Source organism: Passer domesticus, chromosome 5 (assembly GCF_036417665.1).
Source record: "Passer domesticus isolate bPasDom1 chromosome 5, bPasDom1.hap1, whole genome shotgun sequence".
Classification (NCBI taxonomy): domain Eukaryota; kingdom Metazoa; phylum Chordata; class Aves; order Passeriformes; family Passeridae; genus Passer; species Passer domesticus.
The window spans coordinates 70,270,007-70,288,371 of record NC_087478.1 but is presented as its reverse complement, the minus strand read 5'-3'; the positions used below and the strand labels follow the sequence as shown (position 1 = coordinate 70,288,371).

General features: G+C 38.3%; 2 long non-coding RNA genes across 2 annotated transcripts in view; one reads left to right on the top strand and one right to left on the bottom strand.

The window, feature by feature from the left end:
• The window catches only part of LOC135301388 (uncharacterized), a 42,428-nt gene extending 24,667 nt beyond the window's left edge, over window positions 1-17,761 (top strand). The window contains exons 4-7 of the long non-coding RNA XR_010363152.1: window positions 12,521-12,613; window positions 12,931-13,028; window positions 16,847-16,947; window positions 17,168-17,761. This is a non-coding gene — a long non-coding RNA (uncharacterized LOC135301388). The remainder of the gene's footprint in view (window positions 1-12,520; window positions 12,614-12,930; window positions 13,029-16,846; window positions 16,948-17,167) is intronic.
• Window positions 10,397-13,466, bottom strand: LOC135301387 (uncharacterized). Its single transcript, XR_010363151.1, has 3 exons — window positions 13,217-13,466; window positions 12,993-13,061; window positions 10,397-11,582 (listed from the first exon to the last, which is right to left on the bottom strand). It is a non-coding gene; the product is annotated as an uncharacterized LOC135301387 (long non-coding RNA).
• Window positions 17,762-18,365: the final 604 nt, after the last annotated feature.

Here is an 18,365-nt window from a genome sequence, read left to right as displayed (position 1 = left end):
AGTGATTCACATTTATCTGTGCTTATCAGAAATTAACCCATCAAAAGAGGATTTTTGGTTCTACAGAGCAGTGGTTCTGGAACAATGCATAGATAGTGCCTGATATTATTTAGGTACTCCATGTAATTTTAGCCACAAACTGAAGCCAAGATTCCCTCAAAGAAAACACTCCACAGTTTGAAGATTCCTTGTTATCTAAGAGGCACAGAAACTTTCCTCAGAACAGCAATAAAGATGGAAATACCACTTACTCATCTATATTTTCTCTTTCTCTTTTTTTTTCCAGTATGGGCTGTGCACTAAATGTTCACGTTTTCTGTGCGTGTGTGACTAGGGTATTCACTACAGTGGTTTTCTGAGAATGAATATTGAGTCTGGCAGTATAGAGAACAAGGGAGACTAAAAGCACCAACACACAGGCAATTCTGAGTTCAGAAATACACTTTATCTCCTTCTGTTTCCAGCTCTCTATTTTTTTTGTAAGAGAATGGAGGACCATAGTGCACACTGTGTTCTTCTTTCCTGTCTCCTCCCTGTGGAGTCAGGTCACCATTATCGTTTCAGTCTCCCTGCAGCTTTTTATGACTTCTGCTATCACTAAATGAAATATTTGCTCTCTGCACCCTCATCACATCTTACAAGGAAGAACTAAGGCTGGAATTTAGCAGCCCTATAGAGGAAGTGTAATTCCCAGACAATGTTCTACAAACTGACAAATTCCCTGTGCCTTTACAGTGTGTAACCATCAGAAGTTGTTGTCTTTCCCCACTTTATTTTGTTACTTACCTGAGTGCATATAGGGTTACCTCCGTGGGCTGCCTGGGGCAGACAACTTTACAAGATGAGAGTGCCATCAAACATTTCCATCCTTTTTGCCCAGCAAACACTAAGAGACTTGCACTGATTACATTTTTTGTGGTTTTGAGAGCAATCAAGGTTCTGCCATGCTGATTGATCCCTTGTGTTCTAGATGTTGCAGTCGCCTGTCTACATTGCAGATACATTATACAAGCAACAAAAGTCCATGAACCATCAATAAGGCCTACTTAAAAGAGTAGGAAATAAATGAGGAAATTGATGATTTTCATGAAATCTGTGTAGATTGCAACTTATTTTAAGACTGAAGAATCCTGCCTTTGAAAGGGTCCACTCCACGAAGGGAGGAGTTTTAGTTAAGATCCTAAAAATAAAACAATGTAAAGAAAAGATCCTCAGGTAATTACCAGAATAAAATGAAATTATCATGTCCTTTCAGGTGTGTTGTAAAACAATTTAGTGTCTGAGGGCTTGAGCTATAGTATCTTCCTTTTCCCTCTGCAAAGACTGCAATTTTGTGTTAGAGACATTAACAGCTCTCCCAGAGCCTTCATTTCTATCAGTAGTAGACAGGGAGTGGTTATGAGATGCTTCACATGATTTTTTTTTTATGCTAAGACACTCATGAGGCCTGTAGACATTCTGAAATATTAAAATAAAGCATCTATCTTCATTAAGGGATTAACAACAACCTGCCTTCTGTTTTATAAACATTTTATTTTCTACAAGAGAGACAAATATCCAAGCATTGAAGTTACAGGAGTACAGCGCTGTGGAAAGAAATTGGTGCAATTGAATGAGATTCTTCATTAATTGAAACTGATTAGTATATGGTTATTATTTTGCCAACCCATCCCAGTAGTCTCCCCACAGAGATGTGGACAGTTAAAACACAACTTCTCCATCTGCTTCTCTTTATTTTCAGGGATAAGTTCTTGGTTTGTTTCCCTCACTTCACACTCATCCTCCTTTCTCCTTTTTTCTTCTGCTCATTTCCCATCCCATGCTCATTTCTCTTATGTCATGCCCTTTCTCTCTCATTTTGTGTTTTGCATAAAGTATGCATTTTGCCTTGTTTTCTTGAGATTAATTTTTGTTCATAGTTTCCAAGGATCTCTGTGGTATCCTAGACCATCACCACTGAATGTTTTTGTGATTATAAAATGAAGGCTCTCTGAAGACTATAAAGGGAGCTAGTGAATGTGGTCAGGGTTTTCTTTTTCCTAGTTATCCCATGTTTGTATTTTATCTGGTCAAACAGGTTGTTACACTGGAAATGTCTAGTTTGATTGCTGTATGAGAACAAAATGGAAAAATGAAAAAAAAAATTGTTTTCTGACAGGATAAAACATTTGAAACAAAAATAAAAGTTTGAAAAAAAAGGGAAAGCACAAACCCAAAGAGCAATTACATTAAAAGGGATGTCGTGCTGGAGTTATGTCATTCTTGCTTAGGTCAGGGATTATTTAAGCACAAGTATCTTTGTGTTTCTCTAACAAACTACAAAGGATTTGGATCATGGTTGGCATTTCCAGAAGCAGGTGCTGACATAGTTTTGGACACAAATCACAACATCCAAGTATGTTGCATGTCACACTCAAAGGAAGGAAAAACTAAACTAAGCTACAGAGTTGAACAAAATTAGTGAATTCATTTCTCAAATTTCATATCCTCAGTGTCTTTTTGACAAAATGGCTGTTGATCAACAGATTCGTGGCAAGTTTTTGAAAAATACATTATTATGCAGCCCTCAAATATAGAATATTTGTGAACTGAAGAGTGGTAATGTTCACTAAATGCAACCAATATAAACTATATTCATTTAAATTTATTAATGGTATTCTAGACTCTTAAGGAAGTGTCTGAAACAGCTTTAAATTTTATTCCCTGTATTTCTTGATATTTGTTTTGCAATGGGAGTGAAAAAAACAATTCCTTTTAAATGCACAACCAATGTTTTGACTTTTTTTTACTCCTTTCAATTTTAAACTGCAGTCTAAACCAAGTTACCCTGTGGCCCTTCACTTCAGCACCCTGTCTTTAAAGGGTGATAAGAAAACTTCTTTTAGTCATCTTTTTTCCTGTTTTGTCTATTTTAGTTTAAAGTAATTGAAGGCCATAATTCTCTTTCCTTTCAAAATATTGCTTAGTCCAGAGATGCCTGATACTAGCTGGTGTCACAAAAAGATGTTGTAAGACAACCCAATATCTCACAACTTTTGCTAATAATTCCATATAATTTATAATGTGCCTATCTTAGGTGCTTTTTTTTCCTGATGGAGTTCAGAGCTGTTCAATGTTCAGAAAGCAATTTCTCTGGAGAAAGCTGTGGAAGGTTCTGTAGGGAAAGGCAGTCTTAATTTATTTTTCATTAGCTTAGTTTTCTGCCTTTAGGACTCAGCATATGCAAAAGCACCTATTGAATCCTCTATAGTGGATCTCTACTAATCAATAGGCAATTCTGCTCTTGCTGAGTCCAAACGGAAAATGATGCAGCAGAAAAAATTGCTAGGCTAAAACTTGAAGTCCTCAGTTGTTCTCACCTTTATTTAATCACATCTCTAAATAAGCTAGAGGAACTTCAGGATTTGTTGTAAATGTTTAAAATGTTGACAACCACATTTCACCAAGAATCTGCATGTTTGGCATTTGATAAGAGACTTCAACAGATGTTAAAAAAAAAACAAAAACAAAAACAAACAAACAAGCTTTTCCTTGGTGCAGCCTGAATATTTCTGAGCAGATAATTGTCATTATATTGAAAAAAAAAAAAAGGTGTGATGAACATGCAGATGGATGAGGCAGGTCAAAGTAATTCTCCTCTGAAGAGCCAAGGATTTAGAAGAAAAGGATTAAGCATTGCTGCCCATCTTTCCACCCTCTTCAAAAAATCCCAGACTAAAAAGTTGTAAATCCTGACTTTTCATGAGCTTCCTTTAGTTCCTCTGGGACTTAGAAAGGCTTCTTCCAAAACAGGAAGATTTTGAAAACCTTTTTGTTGGAGACTGAGTTGACAACATGAAATTTTCTTTGTGTTCCTTTGCAAAGAATCCCTATGAGGAAAACAATACTTCAGCACTTAGAAGTTCTATATCACACTGTTTCTTCATGTGTTTCAGAAAACTTCTGTTCTAATTCTTTAATTAGGGAAGTCCTGAGCTTCCTTCAAAGAGCAATAAAGAGGATTTCAAATATTTCTTCTCTTTTTTTGTCCCACCACCAGCTGCCATCTTGTCCCTCCAAATGTGAGACATACAGGATTACTGAAGCTTTATTGTACCAGGCAAAATATGAGAGGATAAGAAGAAAGAAAGTTTGAGTGAGATATGAAGATTATGAGTTTCTACCAAGCCTGAGATATCTCTGACTCCGGTGGCAGACAATGACTTGAGGCCATTAAAATGAGTGGGATAAAATCATTATCAAAGCAGCTTGATTCCCAACAGATGTGAACGATTCCTGCACAATTCCTGAGATCCAGGCAGAGAACATGTGAATTCCCTCATTTCTGTTTGCTGCTTACTAAGTGAGTGCATTTTGGATAGAGCAGGAGTGGGCATTTTAAGCTGGTCCATTCCAGTCCTGAGGAGAATGGAAAAACAGCAGCTCTCCAGTGCATATCTCCACTGGATACAGATGCTCTTCCATATCTGCAGTGAATCTTTCCAGAGCAATATATTTTTTGAGCACCTTCCTAGTCCCTGCCTCAGGTACCAGTCCATGGTACATTTCAAGAATAAGTGACCTTATGAAAAGCCTGCTTTTCAAACATAGGGACATAATTAAAACCTCTGAATTTTGCATTTGTATGTTCAAACCTGGCACCAAAGGCATTAGCAGCTGCACATGTAAATAAAAAGTACAGTTGTGCATTTTAGCACAACACCTGTCTCTGGCAGGGGTATCTTTTCCTTGCTAAGGAGAATTATTACAGATAAGCAGAGAGTGTGTTTGTGATTTGGAACTGGCTCATCTCTTTCCATCTGTCTCTAATACAAAAGTCAAAATCTCCTCTGTAATTTTTTGAGTGCGCCGATGTTTATGTGTTAAAAGTCATGATGACCCTGGCAGCTACACTCAGAAACTCAACTCTTTGGGCTGAATTTAAAATGTTTTTCTCAGTTTGGGATTCAACAGTGGAAAATAAATTGTTAAAGGAAAGTCTGTCAACATTAAAGGTCTCTATCCCATCAGAAGTCAACTTTCCTATATGATGACTTTTTACACTACACACAGTCTAACCAGCTCTTCTGGACAAGACAATGAGGCCTTAAAAAATCTAAATTATGCCCCCAAGCACATGTTGCTCATCACTGGTTATCTCTGGGGTATTTAGAACTGCAGCCTCTCTTCCTCTTCTGTCAGTTTTCCCCTCTCAAGTTTTCCTGCATTCTAAGCTTAAGCCATGTTTCCAGTCACCACATCAGACCAGGCTGTGGCATGGATTTGGTCTGGACCAGAACACACAGTCTGGTTTGTACCCAAACACTGACAAAAGCAGAACCTGACTTTCTGCTCCTATGTCAGCTGTGGGAAGAAAGACAAGACTTAACTGGGCACAGTCTGCTCATATAGAGTAGATCTGTCTGTTGTTAACAATCAGGAAAACAGGAGTCTTTCTGAGATATATATATGTATGTATGTATGTATGTATGTATGTATGGGCTTGTTTTGTTTGGGTTCTTGGGGTGTTATTTTAAATACAAATTCATTCCATGATCCGGTTTTCATATAAACACACAATTGTGTTGGCACAACTGTGACATGAAAACAGGAACAGCTGGGAATGCCCAATGCTGGGATACCTACTCATGTCTCTGGAGTATGGGTTTATGACCTCAGTTTTTGTCCTTTAGAAAGTGACAAGGAGCTTTGTCTGGCTAGTTTCCCTCCCCATTTTATTTTTTTTTTTCTTTTTCCACAGCTATTTGTCTGCCTGTATGTCAGTACACTGACAAACTCCTTAATTTCTGCTGTTGACCGGGGTAATTAACACAGGTGTGTTAATGGTGCAGGTGGAACATTACAGGTCACACTAATTACATTTACATGATAAATGTATTACTTATGCTTTTATATTCCCATACAACATGGGCATTTTTATATCCAACTTCTGTTTCAGGGTAACAATACACAATGCAGTGAAAGTGGAAATTAATGCATAGCAATTTATAACTTTGTGCCTGCAATTTCCATGAGGATTGGTAGGTAAGGGAGAGAAATCTGATATTGGTACAGGCAGCATTAGTAACTAAAGCTAAAGCATGTCCTAAATAATTATCTCATTACATTTCTCCAAGTTCATAGGCTAGACAGGAATATGACTATAGCTGACTGAATATATCTGGTGAATTGAGGAAAAATAGAAAATAATTTCCAGGCTTAGCCTAAAAATATTACGATTTTTGACACACCAGAAAAGTTACGTGTCAGAGGTAGTTTTCTGATTATTTGTCTGCTACTGGGTTCATTATGGCTTAACTTAGAGCTGAAGTGACCTGCTTCTCTGAGTAAATAAAAAAGGAAAAAAGGAAAAAAAAAACAAATACAAAGAAAGGTGGATTTAGAGAAGACTAAAGTAGCCTTTAAACAGGGTCCAAGTATTTTAAATCATCTCTGAGTCAGGATGACACACTATATGAATAATCATTTTTTCTCTCTTGCTCATTACTGTCTGCTATTCCCCCCATGGTATGAATTCCCATGCATTCCTGCAGTTTCCAGAGAAGGAAAAACTGTTTTCAGCTGCACACTGCCACTTCCAAAGGTCTCGAGGAAAAGGTACTGCTGGTAGGTGATACACTGGAAGTTTTCTGACCACTGTCCAGGCCTGTCTGGAACTCAATTAATCCATGAGCCATTAAGTAATAGGCGGTTTCCCTGTTTCTCTGAAGTATCAATGCATTAGTGCAGTCTGCTCAGCATCCAAGCCATTAAAATAAAAGAGTTAGGAGTACCCACACACTCATAATTTTCAGCAAATTCTGCCTCGTGCCTTGCTCTTCTCATTAGAAAGAAGACTAATCATATTTGCTTCTTTTTTTAAAATTCCTTATGTTTTTTCCCTCCTATTTATATTCCCCCATCCTTCCTTCTGGAAACCTTCTCAGAGCAGCATCCCCTCTCCTTACCTGCCTTTCTCTGGGAAGCACCTTGCTGCCAGCTGGCTTCCCAGGGGAGTTGAGGCAGCCAGATTAATTGCAACAAGGCAACATGAGCCCTTCTCTTGTCTGGGCTGGGAGTGAACAGGAACAAGAAACCCTTTCTCATCAGCTTTCTGTGTCACCAACACATTTGAAACTTTCTGGTGCTTAATGTACCATTTAGTCTGTGCAAGCATCTTTCTTGTCAAAAGACCAGAAAATTATGTTTGGCAATTAAGACATCAATTAACAGTACAGTGTCTATGGTAGGCACGTAGGTGTCCTGTATGTCCCCAGCCTACAAGATTTCATTCACCTGTCCTTGAACAATGCCTCACAGCATGATAGTAAAAGATTTAAAAATCATAGAAAATTTGGGGAGTTAGAAAGAAAGGCTTAGTAGGCCCTGGGAAATGTTAGGTCTTGTGTTTGCCAGATCATGTGAAAATGCACCTGTGCAACCAGTATATGACAAATGATATAACTGTTAGATGTGATGATTGCTTAGTAATTAGATATTATTATTGTTTAATTGTAAGAAGAATCATGAGAAGCTATGTTTAAGAGTTTGAGGGGAGATCACGAGAAACCCATGCTTGGATGAAATCAATGTATACAATAGAACAATGTAAGTTTAATAATTCATATGTAAGTTATATAATGATAGAATATAAAAACATGTTCATCCCAAACCCATGGCGGAGTCAGATTTGGGTCAGTACCCCTGACACCCAGAGCTCTTCAATAAAAGCACCTGCATATAATCATTCCATGCTTCCTTATTCCTGAAAGCTAACAAGTGCACTAAAAAGAGACTCCAAAATTGGTTATAATTTATTTACTGTAAATCTTTTTTTTTCTTTTTCTTTTTTTTTTTTTTTTTTCTTTTGCTATTGGGAAGGAAAACCTGAATATGTGAGAAAAATCTGAGTAGACAGCTGAGTAGACAGGTAATTTTACCAACTTGCCTTAATGGAGAATGAAAGTTTGGCCCTGAACCTCTTCTATCTCGTGTTGCACACCTCTTGCTTTACACTACTTTGCCTCCGAGTAGAGACTTTGCCTGTTCAGGCTTTGCCTACAGCTTACCTCATGCTCAGATTGCAAATATCTTCTGCAGTTTTTATCCTGTTTAGGAAAAGGTGCATAAATAGGATTGAATATCTACTCTTTGGCTTGCTAATGACCCAAGAATAAATGACTTCTATTCACTTGCTAAATTAAGTAAAGTACATAGCTTCTCTTTGTCACCTTTATTCCATCTATACAATTAGAGGTTCTCGCCTTCTTCCTCTGAAACAAGTTCCTTCTTTACATTGTCTTGGATAGTTTGATGTTTTCCTGGAACTTTTTTCCATGCTGCTTATAAAAACAAGCATAAAAATGAGTCATGCTGAAAACAGCATTGAGGAATTATAATTCCAATGCTTCTGAACCTTCAGTCAAGCTGCTTCCTGCTTCCACCGATGAAAACCCTAATCTGAAACTTGTGCAAACTCTGTCATGATTCCTGCCAGCCCCTCCAGGCAAGTGCTGCTTCATACTACGTGCAAAGTAATGCCTTTGGATGGGCTGCCCTAAACCTATTTACTTCTCGAGAAAATCTAACTGAAGAAATCTCATCTCTTGATCATTGCAGGTTTCTTCACTGTGGGGGGGTTCAGTGAGCAGTTCATGGTGCTTAATTTCAAGTTAGGCTCAAACGATGACAATTCTTTTTCAGATACCCAAAGACTGACACAATATCTTTCACCCCTCCCCCAAGCCTTGGGTTTTGGTTATGAGCTGTCAGCTAACTTCTTGAGTAGTAAAGAAAGCACAGATTTGAATTGTTGTATTACTTTACACCTACCTGCATTGGTAGCAGGTAGGTGTAAAGTAGTCTACATGTAGCTGTGGAAAAATTGAGAAGAATGAACACTTATAAAAGCAAAAGTTTTGTTTTAAAATAAAAAGTGCCTTATCATTGATAAGCAGGGACTCATCAGTAACGATGAAAAGAGAGATGTTGTACAGTACCACTGGCCTCCAGTCCTGCTTCCCTTCAATGTCTCTCCCTGGGTACTTTCAGTAAAGTTTGTGCTTTGGCTCTGCTCCAATAGCTGGCTTCCTCTCACTGACTGCTTGAAATAAATTCAGTTACCTGAAAGACTGGCTGTGGCAAGTACAAATAACCAATATTTATTAGACACCTGAAAATGACTTAGCAAACACAGCAGGGTTGCTACTTGATATTTATTTTATTTTGAGTGTAGGGAGCCAAAGTCTATGATATTATCCTTAAGAGAAAATGCCTGGGTGTGTCAGAACTGAAAAACTGATGGCAGAATATATGTGGGTATCAGCACATTCACAGTGAGGCTGCTGCTTGCTGTTTCCATAGAACGAAAAGGTCTTCTCATGGGATCACTACAGCTGTACTGTGTCTAGGGATGGTGGAACTGGGGCTTGCCTTCAAAAACAGCCCAATCCAAACTCTGTGCTTACACTAGAACACCTAAATAATCTCTGAAGGCAATGGAAATGTTCCACCATGAATGAAGAGTAAGCAGAAGAGGATTTGGTTCAAGCAGGGCCATTTGTAGCTTAGTGGTGTTTGTTAATTTGGTACTAACCTTTGAGACTCCTTTTGATGCCCAGTAAATATATTTGCTGTCAGTACCAAAGGTCCTCAGAAGTCTCCATGCAGAATTTTCCAAAAGATGCTAATGTAAGAAAACTTCCCATTCCTGCTTCAGAACCTCTGACAACCATCAACTGTGAATTATTGAAGTTCTTTTCTTTTAAATTTGATTTCTGTAAATTCATACAGGCCATTGTTACATCTTATCAGGGCCTTTAAAACATGTCATATCCCTTTTGAGCTTTTGTTTATAGTTGAAATGTGGATTATAACTTTAATCTGTTCTTTTGTGTTACTTTAGTGTTAATTTTAGAATTATTTTATTGGAAAGGAAGAATGCAGATTATTAGCAGAGTTCCCCTTTTAAAGTAGCTGGCTTTCCTTCTGGAGCAGCATCTAAAGACAGTTTTATAATTTTTTTATTAAAATAAACCCCTTTTTTCATTCTGTGAACTGATATTGTCACTGGTAGAAATGGTGCCTGATATTTCTGAATAGTAAATGTGCTGATTATTTCTAAAGTCCCTTGAAACATTGTCAGCAATCACTCCATAAGCTTTTCATCTATGTCTAATGTTACAGTCATCCATATGGGAAGGTCAGACCACATCTGGGAGTGCTTTGGAAATTCTGCTTCTCTAAAGATATTGTTTTCATTAATTATTTCATCAGAACTGACCTTCTGTAGCTGTTTCAGATGTTCTTTTCACTCTCCCTGCCTGGATGTTCAAGTGAGTAGCTCTCTGAAAAGCGAGCATCATTTGACTGTCAGAGGCTCTGTCTAAGGATGGACATTGCAAACCACACTGAAGAAAATAGAAGGGCCCAACTGATTTCAGTGGAATGTGAGTCAGATCATATTGAAAGCAACAATACCTTTGTGGCTTGAAGCAGATTTGTTTTTATATATATATTTGTTTTAATCTCCTCAACTAAAACCAAAATCCTGGAGAAAATAAGCTGGTTTCTGTTGGCAGGTTATACTCGTACAAGAGAACATGAATTGATGCCAAAACATTGTAATGAGGTTTTATTTGAAGTGGACACCTGCACACTGAGAGCTGGCTTGCAACCAATGATTCATTCATTCCTCAATTCAGTTCAATTCAAAATGATTTAATTGCCATGATAAGCTATAGAATTGTATCCAATAGATCAAAGAGGAGGATTTTTCAGATATGCTTTAGAGGATGGATCTAATCTACTCCTCTATGTTTAGAAGAGTTTGGTCTCCAGCATACATTTAGCTACTATTTAGTCCACCCCTCCTCTGATATGAAGTTAATGTATGTTTTTTCTGTACAGACTCTGCAGATTTTTCCTTGGTTTGTGTGCATACATATGAATAATTGTGTTGTCATGAGTGTGATGGTTGTTCCTAAGTACCAACAGTAGAAAATGTTCTTGCAGGTCATTGTGTTTTGGACTTTACAATGGATGCTACATCTTTGTCTTCCCACTGTCACTTTGCAAGGACAGTAATGGATGTGTTTGTCCTGTGGGTTTCTCTAACTGGAGAAGCCATAGTCCAAATGCATATATTATGAAGAAAGCATTTCTTATGAATTCTTTTTTCTTGAGACAAGTAATCCTTTTCAAAAATATGGGACTATCTAAATTCTAAAAAAAAACTTCCCAAAGAAGATTCAGCTCTGAAACACAAAACTAAAAATTTACAATTTTTTTAAAGTATTTTTTCTGATGTAAACATCAGTTGTGCTGGCACACTAAAATCTTTTTTGACAAGGTAAAAGTGCTGAAGCAGCTTGTGAAATTAGCAGTTGAAATGTTACTTCATTTTTCTCTTGGTACTAACAATAATTTTGGAAGACTGTCCAGTAAACAAAAAAATGAGTGTACCAGGAAAGAACATTTACATCTAGGTGTACAGAATAGTTTCCCTAGGCAACTAATTCTTTTCCCTTTTTCCGCCTTTCCTGTGATTCCAATGCCTTCAGTAAAACTTCTTCAAACATGGTCAAGCACTTAGACTGTATTACCTGCAAAGAGAACATCTCTTAATGCCCAACCTCAACCTTTTCATAGTTTTTGAAACCACCATCTCTGAAATATTCATCCCAGACACCTTAACTGATGTGAGAGTGCACCTGGACAGTACAAGAAAGAATCCCTTGCAAATAAGAAAAAGCCAAATATAGAAATTGCACTGGAACTAAATGATGGAAATGTTGCTGCACAATTGATTATTTGACATTAGTACCAACCATGATGAGCTCCAAGAGATGCACTGTGACAGTTTCTGAGAATCCCTCGTGCACTGCCTACTTTGGGTCCAACATATGAAGCAGTGGCTGAAGTTTGAGCTGCCAACTTGCAAAACTCAGGCTTCAGCACAGGGCAGGAGGACAGGGGAGAAGAGAGAAAGGCAATCCTTGTTCTCTTCCCAGGAGGACAAGCTCCACATACCTATTCCTTGTCACTCCCATGAATGTCTTCTGTAACTTTATTTTGTGAAATTTTCAGGGTAGGATTTTGGTTGCTAAATCTTGTAAGGAAAGCCATGGTCCATATCTTTATACTTGCATTTATGTAATAGCTACACCAGGATAATTTCTTTTTGGCTGAAACATCTCCTTTCCTTCATTTAAATATTTTTTGTGTCTGTTATGCCCATAAGCTTCAGTTCTGTTCTACTTTGTGTACATAAATAAAAGAGAAATCCTACACCAACAGATTTAAAATTTATATGTTTGCAGCCCTCAAAACAGCTTCTGACTTATAAGCACAGCTGATAAACTGCAAAAAAAAGGAAACTGTCCTTCAATCTGAGGTCATCTAAGTGACCACTGATGCAATCCAAAAGTAAATAGGAAATGAATTTTCACTAACACATATTTTAAAGTTCCTCTTTCGCTGGAAAAACTAAGAATGTAAAGGCTAGTTTGGCATTTGTTTTTGTTTTTTTTTTCCTTGAAAGGGAAAGAAAACAACTAAGCAGACAGAAAAAGGCACCCTAAAAGAGCCCTACTCTGCAACAGAGAGAAGACTGGAGCATCTCTGCAACCTTTAGGTGAGCATGTTGAACATCCTTCCCTCTGGGATCACTGCTCTCAGGTGCCTCCCACAATACTCAGCCAAAGCATCCTCCTGAGATAAGACTGGGAAATGCTGTGCTCCACAGCCTGCTGAACCAGCCCTTGGACCTGAACTGGGACTGAGCTGCAATATGCCCTAGATCTGCAAAAGCTTTATGAGAAAAGTTCTACCAGAAAAGTAGTTCCTTCCCCCCAAAAAGTTCTTTTTCAATACACAAGGCTTTTTTCCAGCAAGAAAAAGAAAGATTAATTTAAAATATTCAATAAGTTTCATATGTTATTTCTGTTGCAGAACTGGCACAAGCTAATGGCACCGGCAGTTTCTTGTGTTTTCTGCATAGTAAAGTATCTTACCTGTGGAGCCAGACCTCTTTATCTTCTGACCAAGAGGTAATCTGTTCAACTGAACTGAAAAATAAAAGCCTAAATAGTATTAGACAGAGAGAGACTGGTTAAAATGAATGCAAGCATATCAATGCCACATTAAACAAAGCAAAATGCACAAGTACAGCAGGGTACAGTGATGTTAATTTGGAAACATTGAGACTTGAAAGAGACATCATAGGTTTGAAAGTTACCTCTCAGTCTGCTGCATGTGGAGACTCTCTGCTTTGACAGCATTCTGATGGTAACAACTCCTGCATCCACCTTGGGCAATACTGCAGAGACAGGCCAGGTGTGAGAGCCTATTGTATGCTGCTAAAGGGAATGCCTAATGAGGCTCCTAAAGCAGCGTTCCTAGTTCCAGCTGGGTATGTTAAAAAAAATAAAAATAAACCTATTCTGTAAATAAGGAAAAAAACCCAAAACCAAAGAAACAAACAAACAAAAAACCCAAACAAACATAAAAAATAAAACAAACAAACAAACAAAAACAAACACACACACACAAAAAAACCAAAACAAAACAAAAAAAAAACAACAGAAAAAATCAAACATGGGACTAACTTAACAACTTCCTATGATGAATTGTCAAAATACAAGAGGTCTACTTCATCTGATAACTAATTCAGCTTTCTAAGTGCTGGTTTTATTGTAAGAATCAATCTATGTGGTTGGTGGAAGGAAAAAAAACCCAACAACTCTGTTATTACCAATTCTTGACAAACAATTGCCGGAAATTTCCTTCTTGCAGTAAGCTGTATTTAGTCTTATTCAAAGAGAAGCTAAGATTTAGATGCCACAGAGCATCATTTAAGAGCACCATTTGCTGGTCTTGTGTTATTATTCCACAGACACAGGTGTAATTTTCTGACTCATCTTTGAAAAAGCTTCCCCCACCTTCATATACATCACAGAAATGTCTGTCTACCTGCAGAGATCCTAAAATATAGTTTCAAAGGGAATTGCTTGATGCTGTCACCTAAAGGCTGTTCAGCCCTGAGGCTATTCCTCATCCCTCATCACCAGCAGAGAGCTGAATGTGAGGCAGGACTGAGGAAGGACAACCAGCTCTGCAGTCAGAATTTCTGGGATTTTCCTTCCTGACAGTGTGCTTCCCTAAAAAGAGAAAGAATAGAATGGTCTCCAGCTACCATTTGGAAAATCACAAAATAATTTAGGTTGAAAAAACCTTTAAGATCCTGCTGAAGTCCACCTGTAGTGCTGCAGGGTTATTGTGGTCACAGTGCAGGACCCAGAACCTCATCTGTCCTGGTATTTGGTCCCAATATGGCCACATTCCATGCACTTCCAACACAGTGGAACTGCCTAATCTTATGATGAGCCACCACAGCTTCAGGAGCAAAGAGCCGTCTGAGAATGCAGCTGCTGAACAAGGACTGGAGAAGCCAAAGGGAAGGCAAAACAACAGCCCGCAGGTGTGTTCATCATCCTGCTTGCTTTTCTCAAGATCCCCTTCTGAACACATGTGCTCATGCACTCAAGCAAACTAAATTTGCATTGGTCATAGACCTAGTGCTCTAATAAAAGGTAATATTCATTATGTGAGTGTTATTAACTTGGAGGATGCTTCATTTTATGCTCACCTTCAAAACTACTGGCAATCACCCTGTCTCAGAGGGCTCTGTGCCAGGCCCAGCAGGTTGTTGGATTTATTGCCCACAATCACCACTTTTGTCCAGATTTATCACACCTTACTGTGACCATTAGCACCCTTGATTACCTCTTAATCTTGACTCTTTTGAATCATGACTTTTTGATGTATAATATCTCCTCAAGCAAGGACATTTCCTCTTCAACAGCAATTCTGAATGGTACACAAACTACTGGAAATACCCCATCAGCTTTTTCAGGTACAGAGAGTTTGTGACAAGGCTTTTATTTTTAAGAATATCAAGGATCTTTTTTTCTGATGGTCATCCCATTCCAACCAGTAGCCATCACGGTATGCCTGCGTAATCCAGATCCAGGACAACCATTCTAAATAATAAACACTAAAGGGAGCAGAAATTTATTTAAAAACCACAGGACCCTCCTAATTGTTTCTTCAGACAAAAATATCCTTTCTCATGATCACCTGTCTGGAAATTTCTGCAAAATTCCCTACAATTGTCTATTAGCTTTCAACTGAGCAACAGGAAACAACAAACTGTCTCAGAATATTGGTCAGTTTTTCTCACTGACTCAAGGCTGTTGAAGTTTTCCCTTCTTTGTCTTCCTGAATTCACCTTTTGTCTTTTGCTGCAGGCTACAGAACTGCTCAGAGCAGACATTAGGTTGCCTTCTATTTAGAAAACTTCCATTACTAATTCATGCTAGACCACAGTTTGAATCTAATGACAGTAGTACAATAAAAATTTCTCTAAAATGTTCTTTAGAAGAAAAAGAATTAATTTATTGAGATTGTTTTCTCCCCCAAGTGAAGTGAAGTATATTGTTGCAGTAGGTAGCAAACTTCATGTGAAAGATTCTGATGGATGGAGTGCTCCTGCTTCTGTCTAGCATTAGTGACAAGTAAGGTGTTTCATAAGACTCCTGCACAACTTGTGTTTGAATATTTCTCACCTTGAGAGATGTGATTCATAACATTATTGTCCAGGAAAAAGCGGGTGGACAATTATGAGTGTTCTTGCTTCTTGGGCCCAGAGCATAGGGGAAGCAGGTGAGTTCAACCCCATTTCCTCAAACAGCTTAACCTCCTGCCTGGCACACCAAAAATCCCCTGAGCTGTGCTTGCTGACCTAGCTGTGAGCACAGGTACATGCAGGCACATGCTCACCGCTGCAGACATCACATTTCCCACCTCAGGATGCAGTGGGTACCAACCCAGCAAGTTCACCTCTGGCAAGAAGCAAAACCCTAAGAAATATCACAGTATGGTATCTAATGAACTTTACTGCCTTCCCTCTGCCAACCTTAACTGCCTACTCTTTTTGAGCTGTAGAATTCCCTGCCTCTCTGCTGCATCAGTGAGGCCCACAAGTAAAAAATTCCACACTTTTTCTCCAGCATCTCAAATCATTTTATAGCATTCTAAACACCTCTTCTGCTTTTGTTCCATACCCTTATTTCCTAGCCTAGCAAATTCTTAAGTATGTGCCTTCTCTATAATTAAAAACAGTCCCACAAAGGAAGTCTGTAATGGCAACTACCCTGACAGGTGGAATAAAGATTAAAATTGGTGGATAAGGAAGAGGTTCAAACAAAAAATTGTAGTAATGAGTCCATGCAGGAGACTACATTTTCTTAGTTCACTTGCTGCTAGGATCCTCACAGCCACCAGAACACCTGTTTTCTGTCACTGCAGCTCAGCTGTTGTTCACAAATTTCAAATATTTGTGCCAGTAATTAAATTGTGCCAGCAAACCACTATTAAATTTAGTTATTGCAGAAAGGAGCTAAAATAATTTATCAGATCTGAGTGGATCATCAATGTGTTTTTGAATTTAATGAAAATGAGAATTGGGTCAGCAGGAGGAAGAGGAGACATCAATTAAAAAATATATCTATACTGGAGTCTCAAAAGCCATTAACATTGATTTCAATCCAGGACACAGACCCTGGCTTGGAAAAAAGCATTGAAGAATAATTAAAGAGGCTTTTTTTTTTTTTTTTCCCCTATGGCTAGAATACAGTAACAGAGCTTCAAGCTCCAAGAAGTGGAAGTAAATAGGATGTATAGGATGTAATCACTCCAGAGAGCTATAAAGGGCTATGAGAAGCTGTTAATGCTACTGCTTTTGTTTGGTCTTCTTTCATATCTTTGTTTGCATTTTTAAAGTTGAATATTTACTTTTAATGGACAGGAATGTGGGGCTGGAGCTGGAATTCATTCTGCCCCTTCAAGCTGTTCTTCTCCCAGGCTTGTCACTGCACTGAAGCATGGTGAGAGCTGCTGTTTCTGAAGGTGAGACAGGTTCCTCACAGCTGAATCCTGTTCAGCTAGGGCTGGTAACACAGACTGACTTGGTTTAACTGTGTTTTGATGTTTGTAATATCCCCACCATAAATAATGTAACTATTCCATTCTTGAGTCAAGAATGTGTCACTTCTGAGTCAGCCCAACCATGTGGAGACTATAGATGACATAGATTAACTTCTCTCATCTTCCTGCTCTTTATTTTCAGGTCGATATGCTCTGCTCTGAATGACCCAAACAGGATTGACTTTTCACTAAAAAATAAATCACAGATCTGGTATGTGGCCATATGAACCTTGTTGCAGACTGGATCCAAGATCTTTGGGTCTCCTAGCAGCAACTCTTCTGCTTCTGTCCTTGAAGGATTTTCAACTCTGCAGCTACACAACTATCAAGGCCAGTGTTTTTTCAGTGTGGTTTGTGAATGAGAAAAATTGCATGATAAAGAACTAAACTAAAATTCAACCTCCATATAAATGTATTCCTCCCTCACATATTCTTGAATAAATGTCTATAATTCTGCTTTTGCATCTTTGGTAGACGTTTTCTCATTGAATTCAACCCACTAATCCTGCAGAAAAACTCTCCAGGTTCGAAGGTTTCTCTTTCTTGTTAGTTTGCAATGATTTTTCTTTTTCTTCAGCTAATGAGTTGACCACTCACACAGTAGTCCAATAAGAGCTAAGCTTCCTGAAAGTGAGAAATGGGGGAGAGAGGCAGAACAAACCAGGAGCTCGAGTAATCCCTAAGAAATAGTATACACACCACCTGTTTGTACCCTACTTCTAGAGCCATTCATTGATTTTTGCTGGACTGTCCTTCACAAGGAAGGAAGGTAGGTTTGTATTGTTCTTAATGTGCTCAGGCTAGAAAAACAAGAACAAAACAATTCTGTATGGGTTTGTTTGGCACATATTAGCCCTAATTCCACTAACTAGTGGAAAAGAGCCTTTCAAAGGCTGAGTACTCTGCTCTCTGCACCAGACAATACTTGAAAACCTTCTAGTGCTATACCAGGCACACAGGTTAGCTAGTTTATGTGTGCCAAATCAAGTTACCCATCAGAACCTTAATAGTTTTCTTTTCTGAAAAAGGCAATTTACTTCATTTAGAAATATATGTATTTTAATTAATGCATATTTATGTTGGAAACAGTTATCAGAAAAATTACATCTTGATCAGAAGTCTTGTTGGTCTAAGACTTGAGAGCTGGTAGTCAAACATCTTCTGGGGATCACTTTACTTTCTTCCATTTGTTTTTTTTCCCCATTGGCTGTGATAAACTAAGCCACATGGCATTTAAGGAACCTTGCAAAACTCATAGCTTTTGCCACGTTACTGCCTGTAGGTATGAAAATTTGACCTTCCTGTTATTTGGAGTCACTGTCCCTGGAGATGTCTGGATG